Here is a 27,034-nt window from a genome sequence, read left to right as displayed (position 1 = left end):
TGTAAACAGAACCTTGATTCATCCGAAAGAGTGACATTTTGCCATTCGTGCACCAAGGTTCGTCGCTGAGTACACAATCGCAGGCGCTCCTGTCGGTGATGCAGAATCAAGGGTAACCGCAGCCACAGTCTCCGAGTTGATGCTCTGTGCTGCTGCAAACGTCGCCGAACTGTTCGTGCAGACGGTTGTTGTATCCAAACGTCCCCTTTTGTTGACTCAGGGGATCGAGACGGGGCTGCACGATCCGTTACAGGCATGTGGATAAGATGCCTGTCATCTCGACTGCTAGTGATACGAGGCCGTTGGGATCCAGCACGGTGTTCCGTATTACCCTCCTGAACCCACCGATTCGATATTGTTACCAGTCATTGGATCTCGACCAACGCGAGCAGCAATGTCGTGTTACGATACACCGGAATCGCGATAGACTACAATCCGTCCTTTATCAAAGTCGGAAACGTGATGGTACGCATTTCTCCTCCTTACACGAGGCATCACAACAACGTTTCACCAGGCAACGCCGGTCAACTGCCGTTTGTGTATGAGAAATCGGCTGGAAACTTTCCTCACGTCAGCACGTTGTAGGTGTCGCCACCGGCGCCAACCTTGTATGAATGCTCTGAAAAGCTAATCATTTGCATATCGCAGCATCTTCTTGCTGTCTGTTAAATTTCGCGTCTGTAGCACGTTATCTCCGTGGTGAAGCAATTTTAATGGCCAGTAGTGTAATCTGCGCTTTCTCAAAGTCGCTTATCTCAGCGAATTTCCCCACTTTCAGGCCTCATCTTCTCTAAGGTGAACCCCCGTCCACGTCTGCTCCGCTTATATACTCTGGTGTCAAAAATTAAAGCAGCAAACGGAAATTTTGCAAGGTTGTGTTTATTTTACCACAAAACAGTATAAACAGGTGATAGTAAACTACATACAGTGTGAAGAATACAGAAGCTAATCAACTGCAACATGCAAAATGGTAGACGAAAATGTTCTTGGTTTTTTCCAACTTAACGAGTTTACAAACAGGATTCGACAGCTGGTGAATGCGCTCAGTATGTGGTGTGAGCAACTCTGGCTGCAATACAGGCATGACAACGCCGGGATACGCTGTGAATTATGTCATCAATCTCGTGTTGAGGCAATAACGCCCTGTCTTCCTGCAATCTTGGAGATTGATTGGTGGATGCTGACGTGACACAAACCGCCTCCCTAGTGCATCCCAGATGTGTTCTATGGGATTCAGATCGGGAGAGCTAGCAGCCCTCGCCATAATATCTGCCGTTTCCAAGAAAACCTCAACCACCTGCGCTCTATTACGTCGAGCATCATCGTCCATCAGTACGGATTCTGGGCCCACGGCACCTCGAAACGACAGCAAATGGGATCCCAAGATCTCGTCACGATACCTGACAGCAGTTAAACATTGCCGACTCACCAACACAGTTTCAAGAAGAGGTGTTCCAGTGGTCAACATAATCCGTGCTCACACCATTAGGCAACCTCCTCCATATCTGTCTCCTTCCAAAATGTTTGGGCCCGAAATCGTGTTCCATGTCCCCTCCAGATGCGAATCGGCAAAGAATCTCTTTCCGCACCAAATCGGGGCTCATCTGTTCGACCGTCCTCGTCTGTGAAGACGCGTCATACGGCAGGTTTCCGACAAAACTCTGCTGAATCCTTATCTACACCGTTTGTCTCGCTAGAGCACGTCCAGTGAACGCTGCGAGATCAGATGCCGGTTGCAGCGCATCTACATCTACATCCATACTCCGCAAGCCACCTGACGGTGTGTGGAGGAGGATACCTTGAGTACCTCTATCGGTTCTCCCTTCTATTCTAGTCTCGTATTGATCGTGGAAAGAAAGATTGTCGGTATGCCTCTGTGTGGGCTCTAATCTCTCTGATTTTATCCTCATGGTCTCTTCGCGAGATATACGTAGGAGGGAGCAATATACTGCTCGACTCCTCGGTGAAGGTATGTTCTCGCACTTCAACAAAAGCCCGTACCGAGTTACTGAGCGTCTCTCCTGCAGAGTCTTCCACTGGAGTTTATCTGTCATCTCCGTAATGCTTTCGCGATTGCTAAATGATCCTATAACGAAGCGCGCTCCTCTCCGTTGGATCTTCTCTATCTCTTCTATCAGGCCTATCTGGTACGGATCCCATACTGCTGAGCAGTATTCGAGCAGTGGGCGAACAAGCGTACTGTAAGCTACTTCGATACAGTTCCGCACTGTCGCCTGATAAACAAAGTAAGAGCCTACGGATTATCAGACCAGCTGTGTGGCTGGATTGAAGAGTTTTTAGCAAACAGATCACAACATGTTGTTATCAATGGAGAGACGTCTACAGACGTTAAAGTAACCTCTGGCGTGCCACAGGGGAGTATTATGGGACCATTGCTTTTCACAATATATATAAATGACCTAGTAGATAGTGTCGGAAGTTCCATATGGCTTTTCGCCGATGATGTTGTAGTATACAGAGAAGTTGCAGCATTAGAAAATTGCAGCGAAAAGCAGGAAGATGTACAGCGGATAGGCACTTGGTGCAGGGAGTGGCAACTGATCCTTAACATAGACAAATGTAATGTATTGAGAATACATAGGAAGAAGGAACCTTTATTGTATGATTATATGATAGCGGAACAAACACTGGTAGCAATTACTTCTGTAAAATGTCTGGGAGTATGTGTGCGGAACGATTTGAAGTTGAATGATCATATAAAATTAATTGTTGGTAAGACGGGTACCAAGTTGAGATTAATTAGGAGAGTTATTAGAAAATGTAGTCCATCGACAAAGGAGGTGGGTTACAAAACACTCGTTCGACCTGTACTTGAGTATTGCTCATCAGTGTGGGATCCATACCAGATCGGGTTGACGGAGGAGATAGAGAAGATCCAAAGAAGAGTTATACGAGACCGTTGGGATCCAGCACGCCGTTCCGTATTACCCTCCTGAACCCACCGATTCCATATTCTGCTAACAGTCATTGGATGTTGACCAACGCGAGCAGCAATGTCGCGATACGATAAACCGCAATCGCCATAGGCTACAATCCGACCTTTATCAAAGTCGGAAACGAGATGGTACGCATTTCTGCTTCTTACACGAGGCATCACAACAACGTTTCACGAGGCAACGCCGGTCAACTGCTGTTTGTGTATGAAAAATCGATTGGAAACTTCCCCCATGTCAGCGCGTTGTAGGTGTCGCCACCGGCGCCAACCTTGTCTGAATGCTCTGAAAAGCTAATGATTTGCATACCACAGCATCTTCTTCCTATTGGGTGAATTTCGCGACTGTAGCACGTTATCTTCTTGGTGTAGCAATTTTAATGGCCAGTAGTGTAGCACTGTTCAATCCAGTCACGCAGATGGTCCGATACTCCATATGCTAATATTATCTTGATTAGGCTGTAGTTCGAACCTGCACAGAAGAGCCAAAGAAACGGGTACACCTGCGTAACGTCGTGTAGAGCCAAGGCGAGACGTGGCATGGACTCTACTAATGTCCGAAGTACTGCTCGAGAGCACTGACACCATGGATCCTTGAGGGTTGTCCATAAATCCGTAAGGGTACGAGGGGGGTGGAGATTTCTTCTGAACAGCACGTGGCACGGCATTCCAGATATGCTCAACAATGTTCGTATGTGGGGAGTTTGGTTGCCAGCGAAAGTGTTTAAACTCAGAAAAGTGTTCCTGGAGCCACTCTTTAGCAATTCTCGAAGTTTGGGGTATCGCATTGTCCTGCTGGAGTTGCCCAAGTACGTCGGAATGCACAATGGGGATGAATGGATGCAGGTGATCAGACAAGATGCTTACGTACGTGTCACCTGTCAGACTCGTATCGAGACGTATCAGTGGTCCCACATCACTCCAACTGCACACGCCCCACACCATTACAGAGCCTCCACCAGCTTGAAGAGTCCCCTGGTGCTATGCAGGGTCCACGGATCTGTGAGGTTGTCTCCATACCCGTACATCTACATCTACATCTACATACTCCGCTAGCCACCAAGCGGTGTGTGGCGGAGGGCACAATTTGCGCCAAAGTCGTATTTCCCATCCTCGCGGATCGCGCGAGGGAAAACGACTGTCTGACCGCCTCACTACGAGCTCTGATTTCCCTCATCTTTGAATGATGATCATTGCGCGATTTGAAAGTTGGTGGTAATAATATATGCTCTACATCCTCGGCGAAGATTGAATTTCGGAATTCAGTGAGCAGCTTGTTCTCTTTAAAATGGTTCAAATGGCTCTGAGCACTCTGGGACTTAACTGCTGAGGTCATCAGTCCCCTAGAACTTAGAACTACTTAAACCTAACTAACCTAAGGACATCACACACATCCATACCCGAGGCAGGATTCGAACCTGCGACCGTAGCGGTCGCGCTGTTCCAGACTGTATCGCCTAGAACCGCTCGGCCACCTCGGCCGGACCTTCTGTTTGGATGTACCGTGCACTATTCAGTGTCCCCACGACGATCACCAGAGGTGTACGGCCAGTGTAGGAGATCGATCCCCACACCATGATGCCGGGTGTTGGCCCTGTGTGCCTCGGTCGTATGCAGTCCTGATTGTGGCGCTCACCTACACGGCGCCAAACACGCATACGACCATCATTGGCACCAAGGCAAAAGCGACTCTCATCGCTGAAGACGACACGTCTCCATTCGTCCCTCCATTCACGCCTGTCGCGACACGACTGGAGGCGGGCTGCACGATGTTGGGGCGTGAGCGGAAGACGGCCTAACGGTGTGCGGGACCGTAGCCCAGCTTCATGGAGACGGTTGCGAATGGTCCTCGCCGATACCCCAGGAGCAACAGTGTCCCTAATTTGCTGGGAAGTGGCGGTGCGGTCCCCTACGGCACTGCGTAGGATCCTACGGTCTTGGCGTGCATCCGTGCGTCGCTGCGGTCCGGTCCCAGGTCGACGGGCACGTGCACCTTCCGCCGACCACTGGCGACAACATCGATGTACTGTGGAGACCTCACGCCCTACGTGTTGAGCAATTCGGCGGTACGTCCACCCGGCCTCCCGCATGCCCACTATACGCCCTCGCTCAAAGTCCGTCAACTGCACATACGGTTCACGTCCACGCTGTCGCGGCATGCTACCAGCGTTAAAGACTGCGATGGAGCTCCGTATGCCACGGCAAACTGGCAGACACTGCCGGCGGCGGTGTACAAATGCTGCGCAGCTAGCGCCATTCGACGGCCAACACCGCGGTTCCTGGTGTGTCGGCTGTGCCGTGCGTGTGATCATTGCTTGTACAGCCCTCTCGCAGTGTCCGGAGCAAGTATGGTGGGTCTGACACACCGGTGTCAATGTGTTCTTTTTTCCATTTCCAGGAGTGTATTTTTGGTAATTACAAATCTTTTAGCCCATATATTATAGAGATAACTTATTCAAGTTATGCATATATGAAAGTATTGAAGCATCTCCGCCATTATTTTCATTTCCTGATGCAAATTTTGCCGTACTGAGCCACAAATATCGAGTACGTTATTTTCCACGTAGCCGCCGTTACAGAGAAAGCTGTAACTAAACATATTTCATGCAGTTAAAATTAACAAACCAGTGTGCTACTAACAGTTTCAAACCCCGAGACCAAAAGAGATCAGGATTTTCCTTTGGTTGGCAATAACGTATATGCACGATAACGTAACTCCAATCATAATCATAATCAATTATTTAGCACACCAAAGTGTTCGCTGTAATACATCTGTGTTGGCGCTTTTACAGTTAACAAGAGTGTAAGAAGATCTGTGACACTACACGCACATTACGGTATCCATTCACATTTACCCACACACACAATATACATATATATACTGAAGAGCCAAAGAAACTGGTACACCTGCCTAATATCATGTGGGGCTCCCCTGAGCACGCAGAAGTGCCGCAACACGACGTGGCATGGACCCGAATAATGTCTGAAGTAGTGCTGGAGGGAACTGACTCCATGAATCCTGCAGGGCTGTCCATAAATCCGTAAGTGTACGACTGGGTAGAGATCTCTCCTGAACAGGCACTCCAGATATGCTCAATAATGGTCATATGTCGAGAGTTTTGTGGCCAGCGTAAGTGTTTAAACTCAGAAGAGTGTTCCTGAAGCCTGTACCAATTGTGGACGTGTGGGGTGTCGCATTGTCCTGCTGGAATTGCCCAAGTCGGTCGGAATGCACAGTGGACATCAATGGATGCAGGTGATCAGACAGGATGGTTACGTACGTGTCACCTGTCAGACTCGTATCCAGACCTATCAGGGGTCCCATATCAATCCAACTGCACACGCCGCACACCATTACAGAGCCTCCAGCAGCTTGAACAGTCTCCTGCTGACCTGCAGAATCCATGGGTTCGTGAGGTTGCCTCCACAGCCATACTCGTCCATCTGCTTGATACAATTTGAAACGAGACCCGTCCTACCAGGCAACATGTTTCCAGTCATCAACAGTCCAATGTCGGTGTTGACGGGCCCAGGCGAGGCGTAAAGCTCTGTGTCGTGCTGTCGTCAAGGGTACACGAGTGGGCCTTAGGCTCCGAAAGCCCAAATCGATGATGTTGCGTTGAATGTTTTGCACGCTGACAAATGTTGATGGCCCAGCATTGAAATCTGAAGAAATTTGGAGAAGGGTCGCACTTATGTCACGTCGAACGGTTCTCTTCAGTCGTCATTGGTCCAGTTCTTGCAGGATCTTTTTCCGGCCGCAGCGATGTTTTACCATTCCTGATATTCTTGGTACACTCGTGAAATGGTCGTACGGAAAAATCCCCATTTCATCGGTACCTCGCAGATGCTGTGTCCGACGGCCGCTGTGGCCGAGCGGCTCTAGGCGCTTCAGCCTGGAACCGTGCGACCGCTACGGTCGCAGGTTCGAATCCTGCCTCGGGCATGGATGTTTGTGATGCCCTTAGGTTACGTAGGTTTAAGTAGTTCTACGTTCTACGGGAGTTACGACCGCAGAAGTTATGTCCCATTGTGCTCAGAGCCATTTGAACCATTGTGAGATGCTGTGTCCCAACGCTCGTTCGCCGACTGTAATACCACGTTCAAACTCACTTAACCTGCCATTGTAGCAGCTGTAACCCATGTAGCAACTGCGTCAGACACTTGTCTGTATTTGACTGCATATGCCTATAACAGTATCTTTGGCGCTTCAGTGCGAAACACCCCCGTTATGGTCCTTTACTGGGTTTTGTGTGATTTACTGAAGCTGCCAAACAGTTAATTATTATGATTATATGACCGTGTGCTTAATAGATGAAAGGCTATCGGTTGTTCTGCTGTGGTTTCGGGGCTATTTCAACCGAAAGCGGCTGTCGTGGGACGGAATGGTTAACTATTGAAAGTTTGTCTATTATTAAAGACATGTAGTGATTGTCAAGTTCCATATAGTTTTGAATACTCGATGGAACTACGATCTTGTACACATCTACATCTATATCTACGTCCATACTCCGCAAGCCACCTGACGGTGTGTGGCCGAAGGTACCCTGAGTACCTCTGTCGGTTCTCCCTTCTATTCCAGTCTCGTATTGTTCGTGGAAAGAAGGATTGCCGGTATGTTTCTGAATTTCAGTACAATTTTCCATTGTTACAACCTCTCGAACACAACAGCATCATCTGCAAAAAGCCTCAATGAACTTCCGATGTCATACATCCGATGTATATTGTGAATAGCAACGGTCCTACGACACTCCCCTGCGGCACACCTGAAATCACTCTTACTTCGGAAGACTTCTCTCCATTGAGAATGACATGCTGCGTTCTGCTATCTAGGAACTCTTCAATCCAATCACACAATTGGTCTGATAGTCCATATGCTCTTACTTTGTTCATTGAACGACTGTGGGGAACTGTATCGAACGCCTTGCGGAAGTCAAGAAACACGGTATCTACCTGTGAACCCGTGTCTAAGGCCCTCTGAGTCTCGTGGACGAATAGCGCGAGCTGGGTTTCACAAGATCGTCTTTTTCGAAACCCATGCTGTTTCCTACAGAGTAGATTTCTAGTCTACAGAAAAGTCATTATACTCGAACATAATACGTGTTCCAAAATTCTACAAGTCGATAAAGGTTGCGATGTACAAACTGATATGTATTTTCTACTAACACACAAATTCTGAGGCAGTTGCTATCTTCACCTTACAAGTCTGATTGCGGTTATATCTTTTATTGGTTGCTGATTTTAAGTACTTCGTCTCACGCAGTGATGATGGTTAACATTCAGAACAATCCTTACTGCAATCCATGGTTGTTGCTGCCCGTCTCTCCAGTATTACTTCTCGGTTTACACCAGTCTCACTGCCTCCTACACCGCTGTACAATCGACTACTCTCTACTATCGACCTAGGTGTCGGATACTAGCATCTATGTTCGTGGGATCACGGATCCCTTTCAAGTGTACTACACTCCTGGAAATGGAAAAAAGAACACATTGACACCGGTGTGTCAGACTCACCATACTTGCTCCGGACACTGCGAGAGGGCTGTACAAGCAATGATCACACGCACGGCACAGCGGACACACCAGGAACCGCGGTGTTGGCCGTCGAATGGCGCTAGCTGCGCAGCATTTGTGCACCGCCGCCGTCAGTGTCAGCCAGTTTGCCGTGGCATACGGAGCTCCATCGCAGTCTTTAACACTGGTAGCGTGCCGCGACAGCGTGGACGTGAACCGTATGTGCAGTTGACGGACTTTGAGCGAGGGCGTATAGTGGGCATGCGGGAGGCCGGGTGGACGCAGTGCACGGTACATCCAAACCGTCATCGAACCCATCGTTCTACCATTCCTAGACCGGCAAGGGAACTTGCTGTTCCAACAGGACAATGCACGTCCGCATGTATCCCGTGCCACCCAACGTGCTCTAGAAGGTGTAAGTCAACTACCCTGGCCAGCAAGATCTCCGGATCTGTCCCCATTGAGCATGTTTGGGACTGGATGAAGCGTCGTCTCACGCGGTCTGCACGTCCAGCACGAACGCTGGTCCAACTGAGGCGCCAGGTGGAAATGGCATGGCAAGCCGTTCCACAGGTCTACATCCAGCATCTCTACGATCGTCTCCATGGGAGAACAGCAGCCTGCATTGCTGCGAAAGTTGGATATACACTGTACTAGTGCCGACATTGTGCATGCTCTGTTGCCTGTGTCTATGTGCCTGTGGTTCTGTCAGTGTGATCATGTGATGTATCTGACCCCAGGAATGTGTTAATAAAGTTTCCCTTCCTGGGACAATGAATGCACGGTGTTCTTATTTCAATTTCCAGGAGTGTATATCAGGCACCTTCTTGAGGTCAAGGATCACTGCATCAGTAGCTCGTTTTTGATCACCAGAATGGAAGAAATTCTGCAGCAGTGAAGTTCGAGTTCTGCTCCAATTATCTAAGTCGCACAGAGGTTACTCTTTGCTTTTTTCTTTTTAGATCGACCGTGAAATGTTGTCGGTTTGACCGTCTCAGTATGACGCAATGCAGACCTGCAGTTGCTAGCAGAGTCAAGATCAGGCCGTTCGCCCCCTAGACAACGACCACACCCCGGGTCGTCTGGCGGAGATCGGCCGAAAAACAGGTTTCTGATGCAACAGCAGATGTCCGCGCATCACTGAAGATTGCTGTTGTTGCGGGCGCCTCGTGTGTGTACCCGAGAATCGACGAACTGACGCAAGCAGTGGTGAACGTTGCGTTCCGCAGGAAACGTGTCCCACACGTTAACTGGATCTGAGGTAACGCGCAGGTAAGGAAGACCCGTGGTTCAGGGGTAAGCTCTTTCACAAATAAGATCCACCGTCCCCGGTTAGAAACCTGGCACTGTGCGGATTTGGAATGAAAATCTTCATCAACGGCGGCCGGTGACTTTCGTCACTTGGGGTCTACAGCTACATCTACATCTACATCTCCATGATTACCTTGCAATTCACATTTAAGTGCTTGGCAGAGGGTTCATCGAACCACAATCATACTATCTCCCTACCATTCCACTCCCGAACAGCGCGCGGGAAAAACGATCACCTAAACCTTTCTGTTTGAGATCTGATTTCTCTTATTTTATTTTGATGATCATTCCTACCTATGTAGGTTGGGCTCAACAAAATATTTTCGCATTCGGAAGAGAAAGTTGGTGACTGAAATTTCGTAAATAGATCTCGCCGCGACGAAAAGCGTCTTTGCTATAATGACTTCCATCCCAACTCGCGTATCATATCTGCCACACTCTCTCCCCTATTACGTGATAATACAAAACGAGCTGCCCTTTTTTGCACCCTTTCGATGTCCTCCGTCAATCCCACCTGGTAAGGATCCCACATCGCACACCAATATTCTAACAGGGGACGAACGAGTGTAGTGTAAGCTGTCTCTTTACTGGACTTGTTGCATCTTCTAAGTGTCCTCCCATGAAACGCAACCTTTGGCTCGCCTTTCCCACAATATTATCTATGTGGTCTTTCCAACTGAAGTTGTTCGTAATTTTTACAGCCTGGTACTTAGTTGAATTGACAGCCTCGAGAATTGTACTATATATCGAGTAATCGAATTCCAACGGATTTCTTTTGGAACTCGTGTGGATCACACTGCCACATCATACAGCAATCTTTTCTAAATCGCTTTGCAACTGATGCTGGTCTTCGGATGACCTTACTAGACGGTAAATTACAGCATCATCTGCGAACAACCTAAGAGAACTGCTCAGATTGTCACCCAGGTCATTTATATAGATCAGGAACAGCAGAGGTCCCAGGACGCTTCCCTGGGGAACACCTGATATCACTCCCGTTTTGTCAAAGGCATTTTCAAAGAGGAGCGGACATACAGGTTGGCACACAAAATGTGTTACCATTTTGTTTTTGAATATAAACTTTGTTAATACAATCTGAAAGGAACATATACTACAATGAAGAGCCGTCCATTGATATTTGTTCTAACTCTGCACATGCTCAATATGTCCACCATTTCGTTTCCCAACTTCCTTCAAACGAACACTGAAGTTAATGATTACCCTATGGCACATGTCTTCCGTAATTTCACTGCAAGCTTAAAGAATAAGTCTTTTGAGCTCCATTAAATCACCTGGACGTTTCGGGAAAATTTTTTCCTTTAGGTACCCCCCCAAAAAAAAGTCACATGGATTGAGGGCTGGACTATTGGGGGGCCAAGTTTGTCCGCCATTGAAGCGACCTGGAAACCTGAGTGAAATGATCCGCATGTCGAAATGCTCGTGTAAAAACTCCTACACACTGTTTGCAGTTTGTGGCCTTGCTCCATCTTGCACGAACCACTGCGTGTTGAAGGGCAAGGCAGTAGCAAGTAGCTGTGGAATGAAGCTATTGCGAAGCATGCTCAAATAACGCTCGCTGTTCAGTTTCTTCAAAGAAAACGGGTCCAGTAAGTCCGTGACTGGAAACTGCTGCCCACGCTGTAATCCTCGGAGCATACTGTTGTCGTTCGTGAAGCACTTGTTGGTTCTCAGTGGCCCAAAAGCGTACATTTTGTTTGTTAACCACGCCGTCTAAATGAAAGTGCGCCTCGTCTGAAAACCAGAGTTTCTTCCCTATCCTCCGCCCACTGAGCAAACAGTAGTCTCTGCTGCTTCTGTGCACCTGCCCTCTTGTATGGGTACATATGGAGGTCACTTTTAAGAATGCGTTGAACGAAGCGTCTGGATATTCCCAGTTGCACTGCTGCCTTTCTACACGATTTCCTGGGACTTCTCTGTACTTCAACGTTCTCCGGCGAACAAACAGGCTTAGGCCGAGGTCGCTTTGCTTCCAATACTTTTCCTTCCTGTACAAATTTATCGTACAACCTGTGGATGGTCTTCTTGCGAGGGACTCATCGTGTGTTAAAGTGTTGTCGAAAACGCCTCTGAGTCATAACAAGGCTTTTCGTTTCAGGAAAAAGTAACACAATTGCCGATCGTTGCTGTGTCGTCAGTCTTCCATTGTCAGCCATTGCTGCTTACTAGTCTCCTAGGGGCAGTATCGTGAATTACACGTCATTTCGCAACTTGTTTTTCCAAGCTCTGCTGGTACTGCTGTAGAGATCCCAGCGGGATATCTAATGTGCGTCATAAATTGTGAAAGAAACAATTGGTAACACATTGCCACCCTGTAGTTTTGTAACAACCTGTGGTCCTTTGGATATGAAACTGCCCATAGAAGCCGGAAGCACCAGCAGTGATCAACGGCAAGCAGAGGGAAATGGGAACCACTGCATTAAAGGAACGTCTTATGGCTTGCAGTTGGAAAAAAACTGTCATGAATATTTCTCTATAGTCGAAAGATTTCGGATTAGAAGGGACCCGATACTAGCTCATGTGTCAAGACATCAGGTACTAATAATACGTATTTAAGTAGGGAGATGTAGAGGGTAAGAACTGTAGGCGAAGAAGGAGTAGAAAAAAATCAGGACGCAGTGTGGAATTGCTACTGTGACATGGATAAAGGAGAGAAATTCTTGATGGGCCACATCAAACCAGTCTGAAAACTGATGGGAAAAAAGCACAACCTCTATTGACGCCTGTAACTCCCTCTACAGTTTAGACCCCCTCACACATTCTTCCATTACCAGATTGCCAATTCCTTGACGCATAAGAATTTTTCCTGCTAACCGATCCCTTCTTTCGGTCAAGATGGACCGTAATTTTTTTTTTTTCTGTAATTCGATTCAGTGCCTCCTCGATGCAGCCATCTGACCTTCGACAATCTACCATAGCACCACACAATTCTGTTCTCTTCTTCTCTGAACCGCCTAGCGCTGACGATTCACTTCCATTCACTGAGGTCACATAATTCATCGAATACCCCGTAATATCGTTAAAAACCATTTAAAAACCAAGATTCTACAAAACACTTTTTATTCTGGACAACCGATTCCAACAGTCGTACATCTCACCTTCAGGCCATAAGCTTTTTTTTTTTATTTTCCCCCTAGTAAAACGTATTCATTTCATGCTGAACCTCATGAGCAAACATGTAAAATGGGTATAACTCGGCACATTATCAGTGTTTGTCACCGCTAAAATGTTTCAGAACACACGGCACCTCGTCCAGAAGACCATGTCCATATACATATTACTCGCAGTCACACTATGTCATCAAAAGTATTCAGACAACCCGAAAACATACGTTGTTCACATTAGGTGCATTGTGCTGCCTGCTCCTGCCAGGTACTCCGTATCAGCGACCTCAGTAGTCATTAGACATCGTGAAAGGCCAGAATTTCTCTCTACACATTAGTCCTATCTACATCTACATTTACATCTACGTCTACATCCATACTCCGCAAGCCACCTGACGGTGTGTGGTGGAGGGTACTTTGAGTACCTCTATCGCTTCTCCCTTCTATTGCAGTCTCGTATTGTTCGTGGAAAGAAAGATTGCCGATATGCCTCTGTGTGGGCTCTAATCTCTCTCACTTTATCCTCACGATCTCTTTGCGAGATATACGTAGGAGGGAGCAATATACTGCTTGACTCTTCGGTGAAGGTATGTTCTCGAAACTTTAACAAAAGCCCGTACCGAGGTACTAAGCGTCTTCCCTGCAGACTCTTCCACTGGAGTTAATCTATCAACTCCGTAACGCTTTCGCGATTACTAAATGATCCTGTAACGAAGCGCGCTGCTCTCCGTTGGATCTTCTCCATCTCTTCTATCGACCCTATCTGGTACGGATCCCACACTGCTGAGCAGTATTCGAGCAGTGGGCGAATAAGCGTACTGTAACCTACTTCCTTTGTTTTCGGACTGCATTTCCTTAGGACTCTTATAAAGAATCTGTCTGGCATCTGCTTTACCGACGATCAAATTTATATGATCGTTCCATTTTAAATCACTCCTAATGCGTACTCCCAGATAATTTACGGAATTAACTGCTTCCAGTTGCTGACCAGCTATTTTGTAGCTAAATGATAAGGGATCTTTCTTTCTATGTATTCGCAGCACATTACACTTGTCTACATTGAGATTCAATTGCCATTCCCTGCACCGTGCGTCAATTCGCGGCAGATCCTCCTGCATTTCAGTACAATTTCCCATTGTTACAACCTCTCGATATACCACAGCATCATCCGCAAAAAGCCTCAGTGAACTTCCGATGTCATCCACAAGGTTATTAATGTATATTGTGAATAGCAACGGTCCTACGACACTCCCCTGCGTCACACCTGAAATCACTCTTACTTCGGAAGACTTCTCTCCATTGAGAATGACATACTGCGTTCTGTTATCTAGGAAGTCTTCAATCCATCACACAATTGGTCTGATAGTCCATATATTCTTACTTTGTTCATTAAACAACTGTGGGGAACTGTATCGAACGCCTTGCGGAAGTCAAGAAACACGGCATCTACCTGGGAACCCGTGTCTATGGCCCTCTGAGTCTCGTGGACGATTAGCGTGAAGTGGATTTCACACGATCGTCTTTTTCGAAATCCATGCTGATTCCTACAGAGCAGATTTCTAGTCTCCAGAAAAGTCATTATATGCGAACATAATACGTGTTCCAAAATTCTACAACTGATCGACGTTAGAGATATAGGTCTATAGTTCTGCACATCTGTTCGACGTCCCTTCTTGAAAATGGGGATGACCTGTGCCCTTTTCCAATCCTTTGGAACGCTACGCTCTTCTACAGACCTACGGTACACCGCTGCAAGAAAGGGGGGGGGGGGGGGGGGAGGTGAGTTCCTTCGCTTACTCTGTGTAAAATCGAACTGGTATCCCATCAGGTCCAGCGGCCTTTCCTCTTTTGAGCGATTTTGTTTCTCTATCCCGCTGTCGTCTAATTCGATATCTACCATTTTGTCTTCTGTGCGAGAATCTAGAGAAGGGAGTACAGTCTTCCTCTGTGAAACAGCTGTGGAAAAAGACATTTACTATTTCGGCCTTTATTCTGTCATCCTCTATTTCAGTACCATTTTGGTCACAAAGTGTCTGGACATTTTGTTTTGATCCACCTACCGCTTTGACATAAGACCAAAACTTCTTAGGATCCAGACTGAAGCGCCTAGAACCGCTCGGCCACACCGGCCGGTACCGTACTACAGTCCACCTTCCGGACACTTGTGCTCAGCAAGTGTACGATACAGAGGTTGACGCCGCAGACGAGCTGCGAAACTTTCCACCGGCGCAGTTTGTTTTCGGGAACTTCACTAGGGTGAGATGGAGGCGGGATGGAGGGGGCTACCTAACACGCGCGGCAGCAGAAAGTGGTCTGCGACGCAGATGCTGGCCGCCTGCATATTCAGCAGCGCCGCCGTCAACAAACACTGCCCTACCTGGCGCGGTGACGTCACGGCGGCCGCAATCCCCGCAGCTCGGCGTTCAGCAGAAGCCCGGCGCGAGAGGTCGGCGGGATTTCCGGAAAGCGGAGGCACGTGCTGGGAGCCACGTGGAGCGTAACGGGGGCGTGACGTCACGGCACGTGCCCGGCGCCGGCGGCACGTCGGGTTCACAACTGCGGGAGTCGAACCGAGGACCGCGTCGCTAGGTCACCGCTGCATCGGCGTCTGGCGAACGTCTCACGTGCTACTGTACAGATGAAAAGCGCAGGCGACGCCTGTATATGAGAAGGGTAGGAGGACGGATCCTCAAAATTACAGACCACCTTGACGTCGGTTTGTAGCTGGAATCTCGAACATATTGTCAGTCTAAATACACTCCTGGAAATTGAAATAAGAACACTGTGAATTCATTGTCCCAGGAAGGGGAAACTTTATTGACACATTCCTGGGGTCAGATACATCACATGGTCACACTGACAGAACCACAGGCACATAGACACAGGCAACAGAGCATGCACAATGTCGGCACTAGTACAGTGTACATCCACCTTTCGGAGCAATGCAGGCTGCTATTCTCCCATGGAGACGATCGTAGAGATGCTGGATGTAGTCCTGTGGAACGGCTTGCCATGCCATTTCCACCTGGCGCCTCAGTTGGACCAGCGTTCGTGCTGGACGTGCAGACCGCGTGAGACGACGCTTCATCCAGTCCCAAACATGCTCAATGGGGGACAGATCCGGAGATCTTGCTGGCCAGGGTAGTTGACTTACACCTTCTAGAGCACGTTGGGTGGCACGGGATACATGCGGACGTGCATTGTCCTGTTGGAACAGCAAGTTCCCTTGCCGGTCTAGGAATTGTAGAACGATGGGTTCGATGACGGTTTGGATGTACCGTGCACTATTCAGTGTCCCCTCGACGATCACCAGAGGTGTACGGCCAGTGTAGGAGATCGCTCCCCACACCATGATGCCGGGTGTTGGCCCTGTGCGCCTCGGTCGTTTGCAGTCCTGATTGTGGCGCTCACCTGCACGGCGCCAAACACGCATACGACCATCATTGGCACCAAGGCAGAAGCGACTCTCATCGCTGAAGACGACACGTCTCCATTCGTCCCTCCATTCACGTCTGTCGCGACACCACTGGAGGCTGGCTGCACGATGTTGGGGCGTGAGCGGAAGACGGCCTAACGGTGTGCGGGACCGTAGCCCAGCTTCATGGAGACGGTTGCGAATGGTCCTCGCCGATACCCCAGGAACAGCAGTGTCCCTAATTTGCTGGGAAGTGGCGGTGCGGTTCCCTACGGCACTGCGTAGGATCCTACGGTCTTGGCGTGCATCCGTGCGTCGCTGCGGTCCGGTCCCAGGTCGACGGGCCCGTGCACCTTCCGCCGACCACTGGCGACAACATCGATGTACTGTGGAGACCTCACGCCCCACGTGTTGAGCAATTCGGCGGTACGTCCACCCGGCCTCCCGCATGCCCACTATACGCCCTCGCTCAAAGTCCGTCAACGGCACATACGGTTCACGTCCACGCTGTCCCGGCATGCTACCAGTGTTAAAGACTGCGATGGAGCTCCGTATGCCACGGCAAACTGGCTGACACTGACGGCGGCGGTGCACAAATGCTGCGCAGCTAGCGCCAATCGACGGCCAACACCGCGGTTCCTGGTGTGTCCGCTGTGCCGTGCGTGTGATCATTGCTTGTACAGCCCTCTCGCAGTGTCCGGAGCAAGTATGGTGGGTCTGACACACAGGTCTCAATGTGTTCTTTTTTCCATTTCCAGGAGTGTATAATGAATTTCCTTGAGACAGAGAAGTTGCTGTCTATGCATCAGCACGGCTTTAGAAAGCATCGCTCCTGCGAAACGCGCTTTTTTCACATGATATCTTGCGAACCGTTCTACAGTATCTTCCTTCGTCGTCGACACCGTTATACCAAGTGGAAAGGCGCGTCGATCTTAGAGCGTGAAACATGATGACCTTAAGTCATTGACAACACACAACGGTCGCGGTAGCACCTGATGCCAGAACAGCTGCAGTAGTTAGGATCTACGAACTACCCCCTCGTGACCAGGTCCCCAAAACTTAACTCGTAACGAGATCCCTTCGAAGCAAATTATCGTAACTATCGTCTATAAAAGCTTCGTACAACGAGAAGAAATGTTACAGTTTATGGAATAATAACAGATACGACAAAACTGTCTTGTTTCTTCTGTTTTATTTAACGTAACTTTGTTTACAGTTTTATTTCGCATTCACCACTCATTCACATTCTCATGTGGAGTATATGCGACTGCCTGAACCCTAACTCCCAAGTTCCATCGAAACCCTTTGATGAACAGTTTTGGTTGCTCGACACCGACAGTCAATGATAATGATACAGTATTTTGTAATTAACTCTTCTAGTTTAGCCACCGCCTCCACGAATGTTTGTTAGGCGTAAGACAATTACACACTTTTCTCTCCGCTCCACAATTATTAAGAGTTCACGTAAAAGTTAACGTTTTTCTCCTTTTCATAAATGGAAGCCCGCTCTCCACGATATAATTTTAATAAAACGGTCTCCATACCGCGTCCATCGTGAGATGCGTATAGATTTATCCCGGAATTGACCGCCCTGTAGGTGTACTCAGTTTAATGACCACATTTCGCTATCCGCGATTTCGTGTAACTGAAAGTCCTTTTGTTACTCTGATTGTACACCGCAGTTATTTAAAACTCGCCCCTATATTTTTTTACTACGCACAATTAGCATTTCTACACTTGTTTATTTCTAAGAGTAAAAGAAAAAAAATGACGCCGTATCATCGGCTTCGTCGACATAAAGCAAAACACCTCAATATGCCCAATTTTACCTCTTCTTATAGGATCGGCTACCTTACTCATTAATTTACTACATATTATTTCCAATAACGCTAAACAGGTATCGCCGGTAGATTTTAATTGTCTTCAAAAGCATGTTATTATTGTTATGACCGACCAAATCGTAACAAATCGCGCGGCGTGCGTTTTTAACGATAGCTTTACACTCGCCCAGCCTTTATTCAGGTAATATTATATATAAATATACAGACAGGACCGAAATATCGATCTCTCTACCGTAACCAATAGAGGCAAATACGCTATTCAACTTCCGTTACATCTATCTTGAATCGTAACGTTACACCATGGATGAAGGGTATCAGACGGATACCATATTCCTTGACTTCCGGAAAGCGTTTGACTCGGTGCCCCACTGCAGACTCCTAACTAAGGTACGAGCATATGGGATTGGTTCCCAAGTATGTGAGTGGCTCGAAGACATCTTAAGTAATAGAACCCAGTACGTTGTCCTCGATGGTGAGTGTTCATCGGAGGTGAGGGTATCATCTGGAGTGCCCCAGGGAAGCGTGGTAGGTCCGCTGTTGTTTTCTATCTACATAAATGATCTTTTGGATAGGGTGGATAGCAATGTGCGGCTGTTTGCTGATGGTGTACGGGAAGGTGTCGTCGAAGATGACTTGGTCAGGATTTGTGATTGGTGAGAGAATGGCAGCTAACTCTAAATACAGGTAAGTGTAAATTAATGCAGATGAATAGGAAAAAGAATCCTGTAAATTTTGAATACTCCATTAGTAGTGTAGCGCTTGACACAGTCACGTCGATTAAATATTTGGGCGTAACATTGCAGAACGATATGAAGTGGGACAAGCACGTAATGGCAGTTGTGGGGAAGGCGGATGGTCGTCTACGGTTCATTGGTAGAATTTTGGGAAGATGTGGTTCATCTGTAAAGGAGACGGCTTATGAAACACTAATACGACCTATTCTTGAATACTGCTCGAGCGTTTGGGATACCTATCAGGTCGGATTGAGGAAGGACATAGAAGCAATTCAGAGGCGGGCTGCTATATTTGTTACTGGTAGGTTTGATCATCACGCGAGTGTTACGGAAATGCTTCAGGAACTCGGGTAGGAGTCTCTGGAGGAAAGGAGGCGTTCTTTTCGTGAATCCCTACTGAGGAAATATAGAGAACCAGCATTTTGAGGCTGACTGCAGTACAATTTTACTGCCGCCAACTTACATTTCGCGGAAAGACCTCAAAGATAAGAGAGATTAGGGCCCGTACAGAGGCATATAGGCAGTCATTTTTCCCTCGTTCTGTTTGGAAATGGTACAGGGAGAGAAGATGCTAGTTGTGGTACGAGGTACCCTCCGCCACGCAGCGTATGGTGGATTGCGAAGTATGTATGTAGATGTAGAACTTTAATAAAACCGTCAAACCGCATGGGACGGAAGAAAGGTTATGCGAACGTGTGTCCGGAAATGCATCGTTGCCACGGTGGACGGCGCTGGCGAACGGTAGCTCCTTCGACCACGTGCCGTGTGCTCCTCGTGTGTTGCAGGCTGTGTGGCTGACGCAGCGTACTGCAAGCAGCAGAACTTGTAAGCGTATTGTCACATCGCTGGTTTAGTTGTGGAGAATCTTTGCGGGCAACCGCGTCTAGAGCAGTGGTCTCCAAACTACGGCCCGCGGGCCGAAGGCCAGCAAAGCGGCCCGCGTTAGCTGGCCGGACATCCCCGCCAAATATCTGAGGTGGTACCTGTACTGCCAACATACTGAGTTTCGAGGCCTATCGCGACCACTACAACGCGACACTGGCTTTGCTGCTCGCTACAAGCCTACATAACTAAACTTAGTGTTCCACCGCTTGAAATAACAATGCGTTGGCACACTCTACCTCTGTTACGTCTTGCAGTAATAGTGTTGCTAACAGTGATTTTGAGATTTCGTTAACTTTGCAGGACGCTTTCGTGAAGAATGTGTGTGAAATTCGCCAGAATAAAATACGCCACCAATCTACAAACCGAACGCTTGTTTCATTGCAATAAAAATAAACGCGAAACGCGTATGGCACTAAAATTGTGTTTTATTCAGTTGCTGTCAGATGGCCCATAAGTAAAAATTATCAATATACCGTAATAATAATGTTAGTTTCGAGAACGTTATGCACTACGATCGCATCTAATATAAATAATGTCTTTTTATTGCATTGCAATCGACATAGTCTTTCTTTGAAGCTAATTTAATACATTTTCATAAATAATTTGTCGTTTATGTCCATATAATATTTTTCAGAGTCCTTTTATTATTTACTTCAAACATATCGGTTTGATTACTTCAAAAGGGACACTATAACACCTTGTAACAATTGTTGGAAGGGTCCAGGCCAGATGAAGGGGCGTTATCGTCTGGGGAGTGTTTTCGTGACACTTCCTCGGTGATCTCGTCACTCTGGAAGGCACCCTAGAACAGTACAAGTATGCACCTACCCTTAGGGACATTGTAAATTCCTACATGGAATTTGTTTTTTGTCAGTACCATGGCATCTACCAGCAGGACAAAGCGTAGTGTTACTCAGCTCACGGTGTACGTGCACGGTTCGAAGAGCACCAGGTTGAGTTTACTGTTCTGCCCTGGCCACCAAACTGCCCTGACTCGAACCTAATCGTCCGCAGCTCGTGGCCTAGTGGCTCGCATTGCTGCCCCTGGATCACGGCGTCCCGGGTTCGATTCCCCACCAGGTTAGGAATTTTCTGTGCCCGGGGACTGGGTGTGTTGTCCCCATTGTTTAACCATCTTCATCATAATTCGCGATCCTGGCTGAAATTTGTGACGGTACAACCCCCGTTACTACACCACTGGTCATTGAAAATTGCTACACCACGAAGATGTGCTACAGACGCGAAATTTAACCGACAGGAAGAACATGCTGTGATATGCAAATGATTAGCTTTTCACAGCATTCACAAAACGTTGGTGCCGGTGGCGACACCTACAACTTGCTGACATGAGGAAAGTTTCCAACCAATTTCTCATACACAAACAGCAGTTGACCGGCGTTGCCTGGTGAAACGTTGTTGTGATGCCTCGTGTAAGGAGGAGAAATGCGTACCATCACGTTTCCGACTCTGAAAAAGGTCGTATTGTAGCGTATCTCTATCGCGGTTTATCGTATCGCGACATTGCTGCTCGCCTTGGTCGAGATCCAATGACAGTTAGCAGAGTATGGAATCGGTGGGTTCAGGAGGGTAACACGGAACGTCGTGCTGGATCCCAACGGCCTCGTATCACTAGCTGTCGAGATGACACGCATCTTATCCGCACGGCTGTAGCGGATCGTGCAGCCACGTCTCGATCCCTAAGTCAACAAATGAGGACGTTTTCAAGACAACAACCATCTGCACGAACAATTCGGCGACGTTTGCAGCAGCACGGACTATCAGCTCGGAGACCGTGGCTGCGGTTACCCTCGACGCTGCATCACAGACAGGAGCGGCTGCGATGGTGTACTCGACGACGAACCTGGCAAAACGTCATTTTTTTTCGGATGAATCCAGGTTCTGTTTACAGCATCGCGATGGTCGCGTCCGTGTTAGGCGACATCGCTGTGAACGCACATTGTAAGCGTGTATTGGTCATCGCCATTCTGGCGTATTACCCGGCGTGATGGTATGGAGTGCCATTGTTTACACGTCTCGGTCACCTCTTGTTCGCATTGACGGCACTTTGAACAGTGGACGTTACATTTCAGATGTGTTACGACCGGTGGCTCTACCCTTCATTCGATCCCTGCGAAACGCTAGGTTTCAGCAGGATAATGCACGACCGCATGTTGCAGGTTCTGTACGGGCCTTTGTGGATACAGTAAATGTTCGAATGCTGCCCTGGCCAGCACATTCTCCAGATCTCTCACCAACTGAAAACGTCTGGTCAATGGTGGGCGAGCAACTGGCTCGTCACAATACGCCAGTCACTACTCTTGATGAGCTGTGGTATCGTGTTGAAGCTGCATGGGCAGCTGTACCTGTACACGCTATCCAAGCTCTGTTTGACTCAATGTCCGGGCGTATCGAGGCCGTTATTGCGGCCAGAGGTGGTTGTTCTCGGTACTGATTTCTCAGGATCTGTGCACCCAAATTGCGTGAAAATGTAATTACATGTAAGTTCTAAAAAATGGTTCAAATGGCTCTGAGCACTATGGGACTCAACTGTTGTGGTCATTAGTCCCCTAGAACTTAGAACTACTTAAACCTAACTAACCTAAGGACATCACACACATCCATACCCGAGGCAGGATTCGAACCTGCGACCGTAGCAGTCGCACGGTTCCGGACTGCGCGCCTAGAACCGCGAGCATGTAAGTTCTAGTATAATATATTTGTCCAATAAATACCCGTTTGTCATCTGCCTTTCTTCTTGGTGTAGCAAATTTTAATGACCAGTAGTGTACGAGGTTCGAAGAGCACCAGGTCGAGTTTGCTGTTCTGCCCTGGACACCAAACTGCCCAGACTCGAACCTAATCATCTGCAGCCTGTGGTCTAGTGGCTAGAGTTGCTGCCTCTGGATCATGGTGTCCCGGGTTCGATTCCCGTCCGTATTGTGGATTTTCTCTGCCCGGGGACTGGGTTTTCGTGTTGTCCGCATCGTTTCATCATCATCATAATTCGCGACCGTGTCTATAATAGGACTTTGTGAAGATTGGGACATTGTAGGGGCGCTGATGACCGCGCTTGAGCACCCCACAAACCAAACATCGTCGTCATCGAAGATAATCGAGAATCTGTGCCACCACCTCGGTCGGTCTGTTCGCGCCTCGGATCCTCAACAAAGAAACCTGGCGCAGATAGCCAACGCGCTGGACTTGGCTCCACATCTCCGTCCCAACAGAACCTGGAAAATGTGGTCATTCGAGCTTCTCACAGGCGGTCACGTTACTGCAACTGGACAGACACTGTATTCGTGTAGGCTCCAGCCGGTGGCTGCCTTCTGCCTATTTGACTTCCGCCGGAAGCCGAACACTCGTTGCGCGTCGATCGCCCGACGGCCGCTCCGCTAAAATACGGCGGAAGGCCGGCGGAGCGCCACACCGCAGTTACGTCACTCAGAACGTGGCCAGCAGCCAACGCAGGTCGCTCTCATCTTCCCGTCTGTCGCGCACAGCTGGACTGGTACGAGGATATCGTTTATTTATTTATTTATACGGGGTTGCGTTTCCGCTGCCGCTGTCAATCCATCGTCAGATCTGCAACCTGCATTACGAACAGCCTAAAACGGTCCGCACGTTGCAGCAGCTCGCGTCACTGCGTACCAGTTGACATTTGGGCGTACCACTCTACTCAATCACTGAATATTCTAATCCCCAAATCCTCTAAAGCAGATAAAAAGTCACTTGACACCTTCCTGAGAGACAATCTCCACTCATTCCAAATTAATAATATAAGTGCAGACCAGATGAGGCTTTAATTCAATGATATAGTATCGGCAGCAATTGAGATGTTTATACCAAATAAACTAACAAACGACGGAGCCGATCCTCCTTGGATAGGGCGACCAGATGCAATTGTTTAAAAAGGAGGACAAACAGCTTCAAAAAGGAGGACAAACGAAGAAAATAGAGGACACACCAAACGGGTCAACTGCAGACCCGTCAGCTTTGGACAAGTCACGTGACTGCCGGGAGTTGCCGGTAAAACTAGTAGTTAATTGTCATTGGTGGTCAGGTGGAGATTCCCAGAGCAATATTTTTTTTTATTTTAAATTAAAAACATTTATTGTGGTGACAGAGCGATGTCAATTGTTTTATGTCAAAAACACGGAATTGTTTACAAAGCGGAAAACGTAAGACCATTCACCTCCCTTCATTCGACGCACCGCTACCAACATCTACAATTCAAGCAGCAGCTGACGACATGTAAACTGCACTTTAACCTTCCGAATACAAATAAACTGAATGACTATGAAACAATGAAATAAAAGCATGACAGTTAACCTGTCTATTTATTTCTTATCTTTATCGGCCACTGATACGTACGTTGCACATTCCGCTTCAAATTCCTTTCTCCCTTTCTTGAAAGCCGGATATTTGCTTGAAAGGACATCAGAAAATGTACACTTTCGTCTAGGCATAGCCAAATATTTTACGTAACTCACTCGGTCAAAAATTACACTCACAAATCACGCGTGCACTACAGGAAGCCTAGCCAATACAAAGAGAAGATACGAAACGAAAATTTTGAATAATCGATATTTGCATTCGCTTATCAACGATAACATCGACTATCCTGGTGCCACCTACTAACACAGCCTTCGTGCGTGTTTATCACGAAGGCTGTGCCAATAGTTAAAGTATTTAAGAAAAGAGCAAGAGAACGGGACGAATTGTGAATTTAACGATATTACCCTCAACTTTGCGAAAAAGCCGGATACTGTAAAAATCCGCCTGGACCCCAGACAAAGAGCTAAAAAGGAGGACATGTCCGGATTAATCCGGACGGCTGGTCACTCTATCCTTGGTACACAAAACGGGTTAGAACACTGTTGCAGAAACAACGAAACAAATATGCCAAATTTAAACAGACGCAAAATCCCAAAGATTGTAGATCCTTTACATAAGCTGAAACATCCCCTTAAAACAATTTATACACGACTGTGCTTAAACTGACACACAATAATTTTTAGCGCAACGCAATCTGACTTTCAATAATCCCTACAAAAGAATGGCCCTGACTAACATTAACCTATACCTTTCACAGATCACTTACCTCACAAAAATCTTGGTTACTCGAAATACTGCAATACAGCGAGCACCACTACTGCCAGCTAAATAAAAGATTCAAACTATGGAAGGCACTAACTACTGATAGGCATAGTTAGCGAATGAAAGATTTTAATAGAGTACAAACAATGTATTTACCTTAATAGTCATAATATATATATCAGTTCATGACACCAATTCTTACAAATTTCGAAACTCCGCCATCTCTCTCCCCACGTCCACCACTGCTGGCGGCTCACCTCCAACTGCGCAACGCTACGCGCTGTTAGCATCCAGCTGCCGCTACCCAACACTACAATGGCAGACAACAATGCAAACTAAACACAGATTGCGCACAGCACAGCCAGTGATTTTTCATACCGAGCGCTAAGCGGCGTTACCAATAAGAAAACCTAAACAGCCTACTTACAAAGCTCGAAATTTAGCACGGAGTTCACTGCGAGACGCTTATAACAGTTTCCACAACGAAACTTTGTCTCGAAACTTGGCAGAAAATCCAAAAGAGATTCCGGTCGTATGTGAAGTATGTTAGCGGCAAGAAACAATCAATGCCTTCTCTGCGCGATAACGATGGAGATACTATGGAAGACAGTGCTGCCAAAGCAGAGTTACTAAACGCAGCCTTCCGAAATGCCTTCACAAAAGAAGACGAAGTAAATATTTCAGAATTCGAATCGAGAACAGCTGCCAACATGAGTAACGTAGAAGTGAATATCCTCGGAGTAGTGAAGCAACTTAAATCACTTAATAAAAGCCAGTCATCTGGTACAGACTGTATACCAATTAGGTTTCTTTCAGAGTATGCTGTTGCATTAGCTCCATACATACCAATCATATACCACCATTCGCTCTACAAAAAATCCGTACCCAAAGACTGGAAAGTTGCTTTGGCAGCACAGTGAAGAATAAAGAATTGTGGTGACCACCACAGAATAAGGGGAAGAATGGCGCATATTAGAATGTGTCAATGCGAGATGCTTATAAAAGTTTCTACAACGAAACTTTGTCTCGAAACTTGGCAGAAAATCCAAAAGAGATTCTGGTCGTATGTGAAGTATGTTAGTGGCAAGAAACAATCAATGCCTTCTCTGCGCGATAGCAATGGAGATACTAGCGAAGATAGTGCTGCCAAAGCAGAGTTACTAAAGACAGCCTTCCGAAATGCCTTCACAAAAGAAGGCGAAGTAAATATTCCAGAATGCGAATCGAGAACAGCTGCCAAAATTGGTAACGTAGAAGTTGATATCCTCGGAGTAGTGAAGCAACTTAAATAACTTAATAAAAGCAAGTCTTCTGGTCCAGATTGTATACCAATTAGGTTCCTTTCGGAGTATGACGATGCATTAGCTCCATACCCAACAATCATATACAACCGTTCGCTCGACGAAAGATCCGTACCCAAAGACTGGAAAGTGGCACAAGTCACACCAATATTCAAGAAAGGTAGTAGGAGTAAACCACTAAATTACGGGCCCATATCGTTAACGTCGATATGCAGCAGGATTTTAGAACATATATTGTGTTCGAACATTATTAATTAGCTAGAAGAAAACTGTCCATTGACACACAGCCAACATGGGTTCAGAAAATATTGTTCCTGTGAAACACAACTAGCTCTTTATTCACATGAAGTGCTGAGTGCTACTGACAAGGGATTTCAGATCGATTCCGCATTCCTGGATTTCCGGAAGGCTTTTGACACTGTACAACACAAGCGAATCCTAATGAAATTGCGTGCTTAGAAAATACCGCCTCAGTTGTGAGACTGCATTCATGATTTCCTGTCAGAGAGGTCACAGTTGGTAGGAATTGACGGAAAGTCATCGAGTAAAACAGAAGTGATTTCAGGCGATCCCCAAGGTAGTGTTATAGGCCCTTTGCTGTTCCTTATCTATATAAACGATTTGGGAGACAATCTGAGCAGCCTTCTTCGGTTGTTGGCAGATGACGCTGTCGTTTATCGACTAATAAAGTCAACAGAAGGTCAAAACAAATTGCAAAACGATTTGTAAAAAATATCTGAATGGTGCGAAAAGTGGCAGTTGACACTAAATAACGAAAAGTGTGAGATCATCCACATGAGTACTAAAAGGAACTCGTTAAACTTCGGTTACAAGATGGATCAGTCTAATCTAAACGCCGTA

General features: G+C 47.2%; 1 protein-coding gene across 6 annotated transcripts in view; it reads left to right on the top strand.

Moving 5' to 3' along the window:
* The window catches only part of LOC126294996 (neprilysin-2-like), a 485,741-nt gene that overhangs the window by 56,455 nt on the left and 402,252 nt on the right, over positions 1-27,034 (top strand). The gene's annotated exons all lie outside the window — the stretch shown is intronic.

This window comes from Schistocerca gregaria, chromosome 11 (assembly GCF_023897955.1).
Source record: "Schistocerca gregaria isolate iqSchGreg1 chromosome 11, iqSchGreg1.2, whole genome shotgun sequence".
Lineage (NCBI taxonomy): Eukaryota > Metazoa > Arthropoda > Insecta > Orthoptera > Acrididae > Schistocerca > Schistocerca gregaria.
The sequence above is the reverse complement of the archived record's forward strand: the minus strand, read 5'-3'. Positions and strand labels throughout refer to the sequence as shown.